Raw genomic sequence first — 17,126 nt, 5'->3', positions numbered from 1 at the left:
ATCTAAATCAGAAATAGAGAGGAAAAAAATAAGAAATGGCCAGCTTAGAAAGACTCAAATTCTTTTGGGGGGAAAAAATACCAGGAAGAAAGAAAAGAAAAATACATTGTTTCCTTGGCCATCTGTGTGAAGAAATAACAAAACCACCCTTGACATACCAGCAGGAAAGAACACTGGCGAGCTTTACTTGACAGAATTATTAGAAACGCCTCTTCCTGGTTCAGGGGAAAAAAAAATTCCAAATAGGTTTGTAATATTTTTTTCCCTAGCGTGCTTGCAACTCCCAGTAAAGCCAACAACCAGTTTTCAAAACCTTTTGATTCTACTCATCCCGTGGTTAATAATTTCCAGTTTACCCAGCAGGCTACATAACATCCCCTTTCCTGGGAAATAATTTCTGTGTCCTGGATGGCAGTGAGCTGGTCCCCTTAGCAGCTGAGCTCCTCCTCCAGCCCTGTGGCTGCCTCCTCTCCAACAGGGACCTTCCTGGTGGGTATCTGGAACAGTGACTTAGTGTTCTGCAAAGGGGAGAGGGAAAAAGAGAGGGCTGTCTCCCAGAAGGGTGAGCCTCTTCTTTAATCATCTGGCGCTGAGAAGAATTTTCTCCCTGTTTCCTGGGAAATAGCTGATAAAGGACATTTTGTCTGCTGCTGTTTATGTATACCTAGGCCGAACAAGTCCCAAAACTCTACCCTCCCCTGCCCCCTCCAGAGCTGGTACTTTGAAAACATAGGACAATAATGAAAGCAGGCAGTCTGATATGGGCCTGGCACCCTGTCTCCCGTTTCCTCCTGCCCGCTGCTGCGGCCAGCTTTACGCCGGCTGCAACCACCAGGGACAGGTTGGCTTCTCCACCCTTGATGGCCCCGAGAAATATTTCTTTTAGGGCATGGCAGAAGGGGAATTTGGGGAAGGTGGGACCCTCCCTGCAGCCGATAGCATGGGCCCCATCCCTCCCCCCATGCAAATCTTTGGCCAGCAGCCTTGGTATCAGCAAACCTTGCCGAGATAGGGAGTGCCGTGAAGGGCTCGGTGAGTTTCTGACAATCCTCTCCCCTGTTTATCTGAATGGGCCCAAGGGCTGCAAAACAAACCGGCAAACACCAGGGTGTCCCTGAGAGTATAGCTGCGCTTCCTGTTTACAGGCTCAGGGTGAGAAGCCCCTGGGACCCACTCTGCCTGTGTCCATTTCTTTCTGCTTCCTCTGAGATCCCCGATGTGGGAGGGCAAAGGGTTTCCCTCCTGCCGCCTGGAAAAATAATACGCAGGCGGGGAACATGAGCTTGCCTGTGAAGGCTGCTCAAAACAACACACTTGCAATTTGGGGTTTGTGACTAAGGTTGGTTCGAACCTGGATCTTCTGGTCCCTCTGGGAGTATCCTAGACCCTGTGAGACAAACCACTTTGGGACTCGATGATGGTAGGGAGTGGGGAATGGGAAAGGCACCTGTAAAGGCGTAAATAGCTGGGTCCTGCCACCCCACCCATCCTCACACAACTCTCGCCCCACCCCACCCCACCCTACCCCACCCTCACCCCCACCGTCACCCCACTCCTCTTGCTGTGTGTCCCTTGCTTCCCATGTTTCCCTGTCCTGGACCAAAGTGAAGCAACTGGGTATTCCCAGCAAAGGGCTTCCTACCTTCAGCACCAGTGGTGACACCAGAGGCGGATTCCAGGAATACCTGAATGACCTGGAACACATTCTGTCCCGGCAGGGAGGGTGGGTGGCACTGCCCCCAGGGGACGGCCGAGCTATCTGGGGGTTAGGACTCTCTAGCTTGTTGCAGGGGTGTCACAGAGCCTTGCTACTGAAGGTGTGTCTAGGGACCAGCAGTATTGTCCTCCCCTGGGAGCTGGTAAGAAACGTGGTCTCACACCTTGTCCCAGAGCCACTGCGTGAGAAGCTGCAGTTTAGCAGACACCCCAGGTGACTCCTGCGCACATTAAAGTTGGAGAAGTACTGCTTTAGAGGGCCCGTCCCTCTGTCCTCATTATGAGGATGACTGTGCTGACTTTGGACAGCTTGTGCTTTTTAAAATCTCATGGGCATAAATGACTCTTTGTGACTGATCTTGTTTCTTTCTTTGCTAAGAAAAGCAGGTTTAATTTGATGTAACTATCGGCTTATTTGGCATGCCACATATCGGAGACCGAATAAGTACGTGCCTAAGTGAAGGATTTCATAGCTAAATTCGGTATGTCTGACACCTGGAAATTCAAACGCCAGAGGGGCCAGGCAGGTGACAAAGATGAATGAAGTAGGCTGGGTGGGCCAGTGAGGACTGGACAGCCAGTGACCTGGTGGAAGGGGCAGCAGCTACTCCACCCCAGCCCATTCTTGTCATTCAGGGACCAGGCTCAGGGTTGCCAGATCCCAATATCTTCAAGAGAAGCCTGAAGTTGAATTTTTATGAAATCACCCAACATTGAAATATTGGCAATTAATCAAAACATTAAAAAAAAAAAAAAAAACCCACAAGGCCAGGCACTGTGGCTCCCGCCTGTAATCCTAGCACTTTGGGAGGCCGAGGCAGGTGGATCACTTGAGGTCAGGAGTTTGAGACCAGCCTGGCCGAACATGGTGAAACCTTATCTCTACTAAAAATACAAAAATTAGCTGGGCATGGTGGTGCATGCCTGTAGTCCCAGCTACTCAGGAAGCTGAGGCAGAAGAATTGCTTGAACCCAGGAGGTGGAGGTTGCAGTGAGCCAAGATCACCCCACTTTACTCCAGCCTGGGTGACAGCCTAAGCCTCCGTCTCAAAACAACAACAACAGAAAAAAAAAAAAAAAGAAAGAAAGAAAGAAAAGAAAGAAAAAAAGAAAAGAAAATCCCCTCCTATGACCCAGGCTTTATGCTGAGACTATGGATAAAACCATGAACAAGACAGACACAGTCCCTACCCTCAAAGAGTATGCAAGCTGGAAAATGGGACAGAGAGACCAGGAAGGTGGGAATGGCATTTCTTCAGGGAGACCTGCCTGTGCAAAGGCCCTGAGGTGCAAACAGCACATTGTAGATGGGGAGCTACAACCAGGTCAGTGCTGGGGAGTTGAATCATGATTGAAGGAGGGGTGAAAGATAAGACTGAAAAGGGAGGAAGTGGCAGGTGATAATGGCATGTACTGCACATGCAATTAAAGAGTTTGAACTAGGTCCTGGAAGGGTCTGTCCTGGAAGGGTCATCAGTGTGAGGATGACATGGCTGGAACTCAGTTTTCCTGAATTCACACCAGCTATTGAGAGGGGAATGGATTTATTGAGTGGGGAGTTGGAAAGGTATCAGAAGTCCAGAGAGCAGTCAGGGGACACTTGGGCAGTGGCCCAGGAACAAGGTGGTGAAGGCCTGAACTGGGGCATTGTACAGGAATGGGAGGCGGGTGTGTATTTGAGGGCTGCACAGGAGTTAAAATCAGCAAGATGTTCCCTACTTGATGGGGACCATTGGGGAGGGAGGGGAGCCAGAGCTTGTGGCCTGGGTGCCTGATGGACAAGGATTGCTGCAGCTGGGGCATCTGGGGGAGGAAGATTGGACTTGGGGCTTCCTTGAGCCCTCTCTGGAAGTGAGATGCAGACAGCAGCGTACTGGAGTCCTACTCAGTGAGGGGTCAAGGGCCAAGCTGAAAACCAGGACCTTCTGAAACACAGTTCTTTTTAGTAATTTGCCCCAGCTTTGTGGCTTCTCCACCCTGTTCTCTTCTCCCAGTGAGTTCTTTGTTTTTGTGGGTTGTCATATTACAGTCCATGGATTTTTGGGCCAGCCTGTATATGAGGAAAATAGTAGTTTCCTCCTCACAGAGTGCTGGTGAGATTAAATGAGATAATACATTAAAAGCACGCAGCACGGTGTCTGGCTGTAGGAAGCTCCCATGATCACACCACCACATGTAATGTTAATGTCATCATCATTAGCTGTGATTATTACTGTGATTATTAACATTAGTTATCATTATTATTGTAATTATGCACGAATGTGACCTACAAGGCCTCCTGCCACATGTGGCCCTTAGTTGTGGCCTCTTTCCCTGCCAACCTCAGGCCTGCTCGTATCTGTGGGAGGCAGTGGCTAGCAGTGGTTATGAGCATGGCCTGTGAAATCACAGCCTGCCTGGGTTCAAATGCCAGCTCCACTTCTTACTATGAGAGTGACCTCGGCCAAGTCACTTCATGCTTCTGAGCCTCAGGTAGGTTTCCCATCTGATGAAGGGGAAGATAGATGTATCTTGCTGTGAAGATAAAATGAGATAAATTGTCAAAGTACTCAGTGCACTTCCTGGCAGGTCGTAGGTGTTCCTTTATCATGTACTCTTATTCTCCAGGACACCGTCACCAACCCGTTTGGCTGGCATGCACTCTCAAATCTACTGCCCCTAGCAATAGGATGCAGCTCAAGTTCACTAAAGTGACTTACGAGCTGCTGGCAGTGGGCTGAGTGTTGACACTGCTTCCCGCCACTGGAAAAAAAGATATGCCCGCATCCAGATCTCAGGAACTGGTGGATGTGACCTTATTTGGAAAAGGGGTCTTTGCAGATGTAATTAAGTTAAGGATCTTGAGATACAATCATCCCGGATTATTCGTGTGGTCCCTAAATCCAATGACAAGTGTCCTTATAATAGACACAGAGAGGAGAAGCCTGACAGGAGAAGCAGAGATAACAACTGGAGACAGGGATTGGAGAGATGCAGTCACAAGCCAAGGGATGCCAACAAGCACCAGAAGCTGGAGGAGGAAGGAAGGATTTTTCCCTGGAGTCTGCAAAGGGAGTGTAGCCCCACACACACTTAAACTTTGGACTTCTGGTCTCTGGAATGCTTCGATAATAAATGGTTGTTTGAAGCTACCCAGTTTGTGGTAGTTTGTCACAGCAGACACAGCAAACAAATCCAGTGCCCTCCACCCTTTCACCCTGAAACCACATGAGGACTGGGTGGAGTAGGCAGGCAGCCTTGGCTATCCCCATTTTACAGAGAGGGGACACTGAGGCTCAGAGAGGCAGAAGGAGCTGCTTGAGCCACATAGCGAGTGAGTTTCACCAGTGGCAAGCTTGGAACCTGGCTCTCCTGAGTCGTCCTCCATGCACTGTCCTTTCTGGAACATTCTGCCAGCCTCCCTGCACCAGGCACTGGTGGCCAGTGAGCTGTGATTGTCTCCGTAACCAGGACAGGTTTGCAGGGTCCCCAAGCAGCTTCTCCCAATACCAGGCAAATGGTTGATAGGTATGAGGGCCCATCTGAGAACATGGGAAGGAGCAGCTATCACAGGGGATCAGGCCCGCCTGATTTCATTAGCACCTAGCCCCACTACATAGCTCAAAGAGATGTCCCTCCCTCCCTCCCTCCCTCCCTCCCTCCCCCTCCCTCCCTCCCTCCCTTCCTCTCTCTCTCTCTCTCTTCTTTCTTTCTTTCTTTCTTTCTTTCTTTCTTTCTTTCTTTCTTTCTTTCTTTCTTTCTTTCTTTCTTTCTTTTCTTTTCTTTCTTTTGAGACAGAGTTTCACTCTTGTTGATCAGTCTGAAGTGCAATGGCACAATCTCGGCTCACCACAACTTCTGCCTCCTTGGTTCAAGCAATTCTTTTGCCTCAGCCTCCCAAGTAGCTGGGATTACAGGCGTGCACCACCACATCCCGCTAATTTTGTATATTTAGTAGAGACAGGGTTTCTCCATGTTGGTCAGGCTGGTCTCAAACTCCCAACCTCTGGTGATCTGCCTGCTGGGATTACAAGTGTGAGCCACCATGCCCGGCTAGATGTCCCTTTCGATAATGGGGAACCAAGCCAGAGGCAGTCATGTCTATTAGCAAAAGGTGCTATTTTGAATAGGATAGATATTTGTAATGCAGATATACCTGGCAGTCTTACATTTTTTTCTATTAATACAACAAAGTAGGGTTTAACAAACATCAACAAGCAAATATAAATAAATACATAGGTAAATGTAATGGTCTTGTCATGGTTTGTGGCTGAATTTGCCTTCACTAAATGTCCTATTTGTTGTACATATAAATTGGTTGGAAGGCCCCATATGGTAGCAGGCTGTCATTTATTGAGTGCTTAATATATGCCTGGCCTCATGCTTTCACTGGCTGTCTCACTGAATCTCTATATCATTCCCATTTTTTTGCACAAATCACGACACCAAGACTCGACTGCATTGAGTGACTTGTACAGGACCACACTGATAAGGAATAGAGCCAGGATTCAACCTGGGCTGGTCTGGTCTGAACCCAAACTCATCCTTTGGATCTAAGCCTTCAGTTCTCAAGCCTGGCTCCACACTGAAAGTCCCTGGGGAGCCTAACATACTCCTCCACCCCTGCCACCCCAGGGGGTCTGAAGTAGCTGGCCAGGGGTGTGGCCCCCACACTGGGCTCTCCAAACCTTCCCAGGTGACTCAAATGTGCAGCCAGGGTGAAGAGGCCCTGCGTTAACTCCATTTCACACGTTGTTATACTGCTTCCTCTCTCAAAAAGCAAGGGAGCTGTTGCCGAGAGCCGATGTTTCCTTCCTGATTTCACCTTTACTAACCCCAGGTTTCCACCTGTGAAGTAGGGAAGGGAAATATACCTGTGATCCCTTAAATTTTTTTTTTTTTTTTTTTTTTTGAGACAGAGTCTCGCTCTGTCACCCAGGCTGGAGTGCAGTGGCATGATCTCGGCTCACTGCAAGCTCCGCCTCCCGGGTTCACACCATTCTCCTGCCTCAGCCTCCCGAGTAGCTGGGACTACAGGCGTCTGCCACCATGCTTGGCTAACTTTTTATTATTATTATTATTATTATTATTATTTTTTTTTTTTTTTTTTTTTTTTGAGACGGAGTCTCGCTCTGTGCCCCAGGCTGGAGTGCAGTGGCGCGATCTCGGCTCACTGCAAGCTCCGCCTCCCGGGTTTTACGCCATTCTCCTGCCTCAGCCTCCCGGGTAGCTGGAGATGGGGTTTCACCGTTTTAGCTAGGATGGTATTGATCTCCTGACCTTGTGATCCGCCTGCCTCGGCCTCCCAAAGTGCTGGGATTATAGGCATGAGCCACCACGCCCGGCCTAAAAATGTTTTTAAAAAGACGGAATTGATGGAGTGTGAACTGTGACCCGGACTCTGTGCTAATTGGGCTCCCTGCATGGTTTTTAACTTCATCCTCACAACATTTCCTCATTTACGCAGGAGGAAACTGAGGCCCGGAGGGGTGGAGTCATTTGCACTGGCTGCAGAGTTGGTGGCAGCAGGATCCAGACTCGGGGTCTCATCTTCCCTCCGGCTTTGGTAACCTCTCAGCCTACTGTGCGCTCACCAACACACACATCTGCCTGCGCGTGTTTCATTTCTGTTTACTGAGGTTGTGACATGGTCCTGAGAGGAGTCAGGGATGTGAGTGTGTGAAGGGTGAGGGCTGGGGGTCTCCACACCAGCCTCCAGGGGCCCAGGGCAGAGTGCGCTCAGCTAGACTGAGAAGGGGCAGGAGCCAGACAGAGCCACCGTCCATCCCTAAGACCAGGCTCCTCTCTCAGCAGGGTCGCCTCTGCCATCCCTCTGGGCCCATGCAGGTTTGGCTGAGTCAGGTGGCCAGGTGTGTGGGGGGAGGATGTGGAAGAACAGAGCACCTCCAAACTCCTTTGTTATCACTAAAGGGCCTGCCTTTAGTTTTAGACCCTTGTATTCAATGTGAAGGTTGTTGCTTATAACAGGATAACAGTCATTTAAAATGCAAAAAGGAAGCATATTACCATTTGTTGAGAGTTTGCTACATGTATGTAGCAAGAATGAGCAAGTAGTAAGAGTCAACACTCTTTCCATCCTCATAACGTGCCAGAGAGGATGATAAAATTCTGCCCATTATCCTGATGAGGAAAACTGAGGCCCACAATTCATATTACTTTCTTAAGATAATTGCACAGCTAGGAAATGGCAGGGCTGTGATTTTTACCCGTGCTGTTAAACATTTGCCAACTCTGCTGCAAAAGAGAGATTGCGTTTTCATCTGGCCTTGCCCCTTCAGCCGACCTCCTTCCTGCCTATGCCTCCCAGCTTTGGAGAAACTACAGGTGTAGCCTGTGCTTTGGGTTTTGTGCAAAGGCTTGCAAAAGTACGCTTGCTGGTCTCATACCCTGAATCATAGTTTAGCATTTAAAGTTGGAAACCATCTCTGTGGTCATCTAAATTTAATCTTTTTGCTGGCAGTTAGAGAAACTAAAGCTCAGGGAGGAAAAATTCTGGACTGGAGCTTGAACCCCGGTCTCTAGACTTTGCATCCAGTTCTTCATCTACTAGAAGCCTCCTAGGTTCATTCATTCATTCATTCATTCAATTATTCACTCATTCATTTGTTCAGTCCCTTGAACAGCATTTCAGGGAGTGTGCCTCCATCATTTCACTTGATTCCCAAAAAATAAAAATTCATGAGATCAGTTTCATCGTAGCTGATGAGACAAGGCTGCAGAGGAGGAGACTGAGCTTCAGAGAGGTGAAGTGAGTGGTCCAAGATCCCAGCAGGCAAGTGGCCGAGGTAGAGTTTGAAGCCAGGTCTTTGGAGAAAAGGGAGGCAGCTGGGGAGTTGGAGGAGGCACCCAGTTGGAGCTGGGTGGTCAGGGCAGCCTTGGCCTTCTGTGAGTTTTGCCTCCATTCTGGGGGTGAGGGGTGAAGTCACAGGGCTGGAGATGCAGGTAGGGGTGGAGCTGGGCTGGTGGGTGAAGGGAGGCCATGGAAACAGGTATCCCTGATGTGGGACCATGAGAGGGTCATGGGATGGCCTTCCTGAGATGCCTACAGCCAAGAATCTGAGGAGACCACACTGAGCACTGCCATCTATGGAACCATACCAGGGCCCCATGGCTGGGCTCAGCACCACCCAGGAGTGGCATCAGGTCTGCATTCATTGGGTGGGACTAGGGACAGGCTCAGAGAGGAGGACAGGTGCAGTGACCTGGTGGTTCACATCCAGTCGCTTGTACCTATTCCAAAGAGTTGATGAATTCATAGCATCGAAGGGCTTATAGCTTATCCAGATTATTGGGGCCAGCATTTCCCAAAGTGTGAGTGTAGGGGACAGTGGATGGGGGTGATTACTTGGGGTCTGCAAGGACAGGGAGGTGGTGCACAAGCCTGGTTCTAAATAACATGTTGACCAGTGAGGATTGCAGTCTCTCTTCAGTTCTCCTTCAAGCCTGTGATCACACAGGGAGAAGGGTCTCACCTGGGTCCTGGAGTTTCTTTAACATTTCCCCTAACACTCGCCGGTCTCCTCCCACCTGCCCCTCCAAGTGTTCAGGCAGGAACAGCATATAACTAAAGGATGCAGCCTTGCTCATTCAGTTTTCATTTTATTTCTACTGTTACCTTCTATCAGTGGCAAATAGTCCTTGCTCGTTAATGACAGTAACATTATAAAGACCTCCTTTAAGTTAGTGATTTAAGTTTTAAGAGGTTGCTGTTTGGGAGACAAGTATGAAGTCATGAGTGCCGCAGGCTTCCTAGGCTGTGCCAGTGTTGTGGAATAGAAGGAAAGTCAGTGCAGGCGGGAGGCATTGAGCCTGCCGGCCTCCACTCTGCAAATGGAGTGTAGAGACAGGGCGGGGCCTGCCCAGAAACGTGCAGGAAGCCAGTCCTCCAGGCTGCCAGTGGGCACCTTGCCTACTACCTTTTTGTTCCTGAGGACCTGCAATGCCTCACTCTGCACCCTCTGTCGTTCACACACCTGGAAGCGTGTCCTCTTTAGCCTAGCCTCCTCTGACATTGCTGCAAGTTCTGATCTCGCCTCAAACTTGAGAAGCCCTCAGTCTTTGGGCAGATGGCCTGCTGGCGTGTGAGCAGGAAGGTAAACGCCCCCAGTTTCCATCCCTCACAGCAGGCACCTGTCTGCCCTCTCAGGGGACTCCCACTTCCTGGCCAGGCTGCTATGGAAAGTTAACTCAGTGTCCAGAACTCACCTGGAGCCTCACTTCCTCTAGCACCATTTCCTGGGGCCCCAGGGTGGAGGCACCCCCACTTTGCTCTCAGCCCCCTGAGGCTCCCACAGCACTTCCCACAGGATGGCGTGACTATCTGGTTACGGGTCCATTGCTCCATTTTATTATGCACTCCTTGAGGCAAGTACAGGGCCTTCCTTATTTGACATTCCCAGGACCTGGGGCCTAGCCCATGGAAGGTCCATGGTGAGGACTGTTGAATAATAATAGTTGTAACAATTGCCGTTCACTGAATGCTCCTTGTATCAGACACTGTGCGATGGACTTTGTTTATATTATTTTATTGAATCCTCAGAGCAGCCTCAATAATTAAGATCAAACACAATCCCCACTTTTATGAATGAGGACACTGAGCTCAGAGATGTTCAGTATCTTGCTGAAGGACACACAGTAAAATACAGAACTGAGGCTTGAACCAAAGCAGCTCTGGAGCCAGTGTTCTGAGGAAGTTATGGGAGGTACATGGGGCGGCCTCACACACACACACGCACACACACACGGACACGCACACGCACACACACACGCACACATGCACACACACACGGACACACACACGCACACACACACGCACACATGAACACACACGCGCATGCACACACATACATGCGCGCACATACACACATACTGAGACTGGAGTGACGAATGCACAGGTGTCTTCCCTCACTCTCCTCTCCCTGTTTGCTGTTTGCTCCCACAGCCTCCGTACCTTCTGGGCCCCTGGCTGTGGTTGCCTGTGGGCGCTGCCGCCCTCACCCTGCAGGCTGGCCTGGCTGCCCACTGGGAGCCCATTAGTCAAGTCATCCTAGGCAGGATTATGCCTTCACCAAAACGATATCCAGGACCAGCTGCTGGGCTCGTGTGCAAATTTGTGCTGATTTGATTAGCTTGTTTAGTCATTGCTGCTGATGAGAGCGGGCCACGGCCACCAAATGACGTTCTGCTGCCTGCGACTCTGTAATCGCTTTTGGAAGGGATATTATGTTAATATCTCACACGAGAGTCTCCGATCATGCAGGACGATGGGCAGCCAGGCCCGCGCCATATGGTGCATCCGAGGCCCTCCTTTGTAATCCTGGGTAATTGAAATCCTCTGCCTTATTCAAACTTGGAAAGCCTACCATCTGATGGGCAGCAGAGGGCCTTTTGGCCATGGACTTACCAGTCCTTGTGGGGACTTTCTTTGGGGTACGATGGCAGTATGAGCAGAGATTTATGCCAGAGAAACTTGACCGTTTTTAGAAACAAAAATCTCTGGCATCTGATGGTTTAAGAAGAAAACGATAACCACAACAGCAATAATAGTAACTTCTACTTAGCAAGCAATTCGAATGTTCCAGCCCCAGATCAGGGCTTTACATAAGCTGAGGTACTTTAGGGCAATCTGCCAGTCAAGTATTATTCCCATTTGAAGGATGAGAAAGCTGAGACTCAGAGAGACCAACCAGCTTGCCTGAGGCCACTGGTGAAAAGTGGAGATAACAGGACTTCTCCCTTGTTTGTCTGACCACAAGCCTTGCTATAGTCAGACTCAGCTTGCAGGGTTTTTCGAGAGTATCAACAACCCCCAGATAGCTAACACTTAATGCAGTGCTTGGCAAGCTTGAGCAAGTGTCAGAAATCCCTGGTGGTCTCATTATAGCATAAATTGCTGGGTCCCACCCCCAGAGTTACTGATTCAGCAGGTCTGAGGTGGGACCCAGGAATTTGCATTTCTAACAAGTTCCCAAGTGATGCTGGTGCTGCTTCGAAGACCACCAGCCTAGCCGATCCTTACTGTAAACCCAGTACTGCCCAAATAGGAGAGGTAGGTATTTTCACTTTCAGTTTTCTAATGAGGAAAAGGAAGCTTGGATAGGTGAATTTGCTTTCCTAGTGTCTTCTAGCTAGGGCATAGGATGTGAAAGAAGGTGACTGTGTCCACAGCAGAAAGTTCACAAAACCAGAATTCACCCACGTTTCCTGATTTACCATCCAAAGATGTGGTCTCGGGGAGGTGGTGTTACATTTTAATTTTGCGTCCGCCAGAAAATTGGAGGGTGTGTCAACACTCGTTCCTAAAAATTGGAGGGTATGTCAACACTCGTTCCTAACGGGTTGCCTCATGGCCCCGGGAGGTCGCTCACATTCTCCTGCAGGACTTGGTGTGGCCAGCATGGCTTGGGTCATGGTGGGCTCCTGTTGTGTGGACGTGCAGAGCAGGCCAGGTCTTGCCATGAAGCTACCCTGTGCTTGCAGGCAAGGAAACCAGGCTGGGATAGAACCCTGGGCAGGTGAAGAACTGGGAGACTCGGGGCCGAGTGCACGGGCTTTGCTCAGTTCCGCTGTCCAGGATGCTGCATGCTCTGCAGGGAGGCAGGTGACTGCTAATTAGAGGTCCCCGTTCCTTGCCTAATGGTCAAGGCCTGCTCCGGCTGGCCAGACAGATAACCATTGTTCAACTTCCCTTTATTCCCCTCCCCTCCTTGCCCTCCACTTCCCAACCAGGTGAAAGAAAAGAAACTCAGTAATTCACTGAACATCACCCAAGACCGGGTGCAGACCGATGCCCGGGCGTATAAAAGACGTAGTACTCCCTTCATTCCCGTTTCACAGGTGCACAGACTTCATCTTCGAGAGGCTCCTGCCAAAAGTCACCCAACTGGTAAGTGGGACAGAGCAAGGACTTGAAGTGACACAGGCTAAATCCAGGCCTCCGTCCACTCCTCCGGCTGCCTCTCTCCTCCCCGTCCCTTTCTTGAAGATGCTAAGGAGAGTTTGTCAGACTCCTGGAGGAGAAATGTTGTTTTCAGTGACTCCCAAGCCTATTTGTCAGTTGAAACTCTTTTCTTCCTTCTTTTTTTCCTTATTTTTTAAGTGCACAGTGCCTTTTGAGAATCAGATACTAGGAACTCAAGGACTTCTGGCTTGTCCCCTTGTCTCCAAAGCCCCATCGTCACAGCTGAGGCAGCTGGGTGTCTGTGATGTTCTCACTGGGCTGGAAGCTCCAGAATGGGCAGGAGGGAGCCTGGCTATTCTCTGCAGTGTGGTGGCCCCAGGGCCTGGTGCTTGATACACACACACACATGCACACACACGTGTGTGCAGGTACATACGTATGTATTTGTATTTGTTTGTTGGTAGCAAATGTTTATTTCTTAGCGCTCACAGTAGCCAGAAGGGCCATCCTTAGCCTGCCAGTCTTGCCTGCTGACCTGGAGAAATATACGCCTCTTCTGCCACGTAGCTTGGAGCACAAGGGCATAGGTGAAAACACGGGCCTCGGAGTCCTCAGATCTGAGTCCCATTCTGCCCCCTCAGAGCTGCGAGACCTTGAGCGAGTCCCTTTCCTTTCTGGGCTGCAGAATTCTCCTGGGCCTCCCTCCCAGGCTTTTGTGCCAATTCAGGAGGCATGCAAGCCTCTGGGACAGTGGGCCATCCCACGGAGGCCAGCTGCTGCTAGCCTGCAGCCTTCAGTGTAAGAACTTGAACTAAATAGGGAGAGAAGTCTCGCCACCTCCGGGAACCATCTAATCTGTGTTGTCTGAAGCAGTAGCCAGTTGAGACGTGTGACTATTTACTCTCAACAGATAATTAAGTTAAATTAAGCACAGTTCCTTTTGCATAGTAGCCACATCACAGGTGTTCGATAGCCACATGTGGAGAGTGGCTACTGTGTTGGACAGTGCAGATGGGGACATGTCCACCATAGCAAAGAGCCCAATGGGACTGCACCAAGTAGGTTGTGACATGCTTATTGTTTTCATGTCCTAACACTGCTAATGACACATAGTCTATTGGAAGTCCCCTTGGATCTGCTTTTCAGAGAAGGAGGGGAACAGGCATTTGAAATCATCCACTACATGATTTTATTAGCTCCTACACTGATTGATTGATTGACTGTTGAGACAGGGGCTTGCTCTGTCACTAAGGCTAGAGTGCAGTGGTGTGATCATGCTCACTGAAATCCTAGCCTCAAGCCGTCCTCCAACCTCAGCCTCCCAAAGTGCTGGGATTACAGGCGTGAGCCACTATGTCTGATCACACCTAGTTTTCTTTTAGAAACAAATATCCAAAACACTTGCAGAGTCAGCTGAAATTGGTTAGGTGTTCTCTCACCCATTTTATTCTATTACTTGCTCTATAACCCTTTCTTAGCACCTAGGAGCAGCCTGGACCTCAGCTCAGGCCAGATGAGGGTAACAGTGTCCCACAGCATTAGTGATGTCCAGATGAATGAGGCTTTTACTCTACTTCCTAGGCTGGTGCCTCTAGCTTCTAAACCTCATCAAGATCACAGGTTCCTCTCTCTCCTGAAGGACTGTCTGCCACGGAGACTCCCTGCTATTGTCCCACACATGCTATCAAGGCAGAGGGTGACGAGCCCAGAACCCAATCCCCAGTTAACATTCTGTCCATGAATTTAAGTCCCCCAAAGAATGCCCCTAATGTCCACCAGAGCCCTCTGCACAGCCCTCTTAGCAGTGATGGCTATTGCATTTGTGTGTCTAACTGGAGTTCCAATTCTGCCCCTGCAATTTATTAGCTGTGTGACATGAGCATGTGACGTAAACTTTTTGAGTCTCGGTTGACCCTTCCGGAAAGCGAGGACTCTATTATCTTGCTCACCGTGTGGCAGTGAGTTCACATGAGATGGTACAATGTTTCCAAACTTTTCTAGCCTGTGTCCCTTTTGCTAAACACAAAAATCTCTGCCTTCCTTGTGGAAGACTCCACTTCTCTATAACGCCCCACTGATAAGTATTTCATGCACATCCACCAGCCAAGAACACTTTGTCCAGCTTTCCCACAATTTGTAATGAAATGAAAGGGTTTTTTTGTCTTCCAAAAATATAAAATTATGTTATGATGCTGGCTCTGTTGTTCCGAGCTATATCCTTTTCCTTCCCCTCGCCTTTCTTATCTTAGTTCTAGTACACCCCCAGAAGATTACCCCCCATCACAAATGGAACAGGTGGGCAGTGCCCGGGTATGAGCTGCAGGTGACAGGCACTCACTAAACAGTGGGTCCCTGCATGCTGCAGAGGACAGGAAACCTGCAGACAGACCCTGCAGCCGTGGCCAGATGAAGGTCAACCAGAGACCACTTTCAAGTAGCACCTCTGCAGACCCCCAAGTGCAAATAAGTTCCTTAATATTGTCTCACAGCTCTCTTCACTTTTTTAAAAAAACAGACTTTATTTTTTAGAGAAGTTTTAGGTTTGCAGAAAATACAGAAACTTTCAGTATATCCCCTCCACCCACTCTCCCACTTGTCTGCCCCATTGCTAACCTCTTGCATCGGTGTGGTACATTGGTTACAACGGGTCAACCCATATTGATACACTATTATTAGCTCCAGTTCATAGCTTACTTTAGGGTTCCTTCTCTGTGTTAGACAGTTCTATGGGTTTTGGCAAATGCGTTGTCTCCATACCCATCATTACGGTACCATGCAGAATAGTTTTACTGCCCTAAAATTGCCCCGTGATCCGGCTACGCATCACCCCGCTCCTTCTACCCTGGGCCCAGTTTTCTTCACTTTTTCTTCAGTGCATTTACTGCAGTTGTAAAGTTCGAATTCGGAATTACTTGATTAAAATCGGCCTTCCCCATGGGACTGTAAGCAGCTTCACAAGGGCAATTGCTACATTAGGCTTCGCCACACTGTGTTTCCTGGGCTTTATCACAGTACATGGGATGTTAGTGTAAACACTTAGTTGAACAAATGAATGAGTAAAAGAGTGAATGAGAAGTGAAGTAGAGGGAATGAAGGAGGCTGGAGGAAGGAGATGTCAGGGCAGGAAGAGGAAGCTCTCTCCAAATCAACATTGCCCGTCCCAGGAGCCCCCTTTGAGGACAATGAAATGGCAAAGCAAAACTGTTCTGCAACCGAGTGGCTGATAACCCACGCTGGGGTTATCCCGGCAGTGGGTGTGGCCCCTCCTTGCACCATCAGGGGTGACAAGGACGGGAGCAGGGAATGCTGTCACCAGAGCCAGGCCCTGAAATGGCCTGACAAGGGCTCAATCCGTCACTGTCTTAACCATCGTGACTTTCGGAGTCACCTCCAGATTTTTTGGCCCAGTAAATGATTAAGCAGTTAAATAAAGACAGGCTCATTAAGGAAACATGCTTCCCTGCGTATCTGCCCCAGTTACTCCTAAATTTAATCTGTCCATGAGCCAATTTCCAGGACAAATGCGCACAAGTATTTTTTTTTTTTTTTAATCTCCAGAGCCTTAACCTTGAAGGTAGTCATTGGCCAAGGCTTATCCTGATGCCTGTCTCCCCCATCCTGTCTCCTCTGAGGCTCAATGGAGGGGTTCCTTCCCCACACCCAGACAATCCCGTGGGGCCGCTGGAGAGGGGGCAGGGCACTCGTGGGGCCCAGTTGCCAGCAGGCAGGGCCGGGTCCATGAAAGCGCCCTTTCTTCTCTGTCACACGGCTGCTCCCAGCCACGGGGGGCTCTGGGGCATAATCGGATTGAGTTTCCTTGGCCAACAGGTTGGCTTTGTTCTCTTGTCCAGATTTTCATCCACTTGGCTCCCCAGGTTGCTGCTCGACCGCTCTCTGACCTGGATTCACTGAGGACACATCAGGCCTTTGCCACTGGGTTCATGGGGTGGCCAGAGCCCAGGGTTGGGTGAGTGTGGGGTGGGTCTGAGGGGGAGGATGTGCATCCAGGGGCCAGGCCAGCCCCTGCAGGATTTTCTGATGTCAAATCGCCTGTCCTGTGCCTGAGCCCTATTACCCTAGCAGAATGAGGACATGCACCTCCCTGGGCTTCCCCAGCATGGCCTGAGTGAGTATCTCCCTGGCTGCAGTGTTTGTAATCAGCAGGTCAAGAGAGGACCCTCCTGCCCTGCTCCCATGGCGCCACTGCTCCTTCTAGCAGTCCCAGCTTAACACCCACACTCCTTATGCTCCTTATGAGGGCCCTCTATGGGTTAGGGTGTAGAAGGAGGTTGTGTTGGTTAAAAACACCAGGTAGAAATCTCTTTTCTCTGAATGCTGAAGGAGTGCTATTAAAGAGACAGTTCCTTTCAGTCTAGTTGGATCCTGGGTGAAGACTCAGGTCTTGCTCAAGAAGGGAGAGCCATGCGTTTCCAGGGAGGAGGCAGGACATCCAAGACCAAGGTCCTGGCAGGTTTGGCTTCTGGTGAGGGCTCTCTTCATGGCCAGGGCT

The 17,126-nt window shown here is 49.7% G+C and overlaps 1 long non-coding RNA gene across 1 annotated transcript; it reads left to right on the top strand.

The window, feature by feature from the left end:
* The first annotated feature begins 336 nt into the window (after positions 1-336).
* On the top strand, positions 337-16,739 carry LOC119628131 (uncharacterized). Its single transcript, XR_005244446.2, has 3 exons — positions 337-489; positions 12,445-12,601; positions 16,468-16,739. It is a non-coding gene; the product is annotated as an uncharacterized lncRNA (long non-coding RNA).
* Positions 16,740-17,126: the final 387 nt, after the last annotated feature.

Source organism: Chlorocebus sabaeus, chromosome 23 (assembly GCF_047675955.1).
Source record: "Chlorocebus sabaeus isolate Y175 chromosome 23, mChlSab1.0.hap1, whole genome shotgun sequence".
Classification (NCBI taxonomy): Eukaryota; Metazoa; Chordata; class Mammalia; order Primates; family Cercopithecidae; genus Chlorocebus; species Chlorocebus sabaeus.
This window is presented reverse-complemented; position numbering and strand designations above follow the sequence as displayed.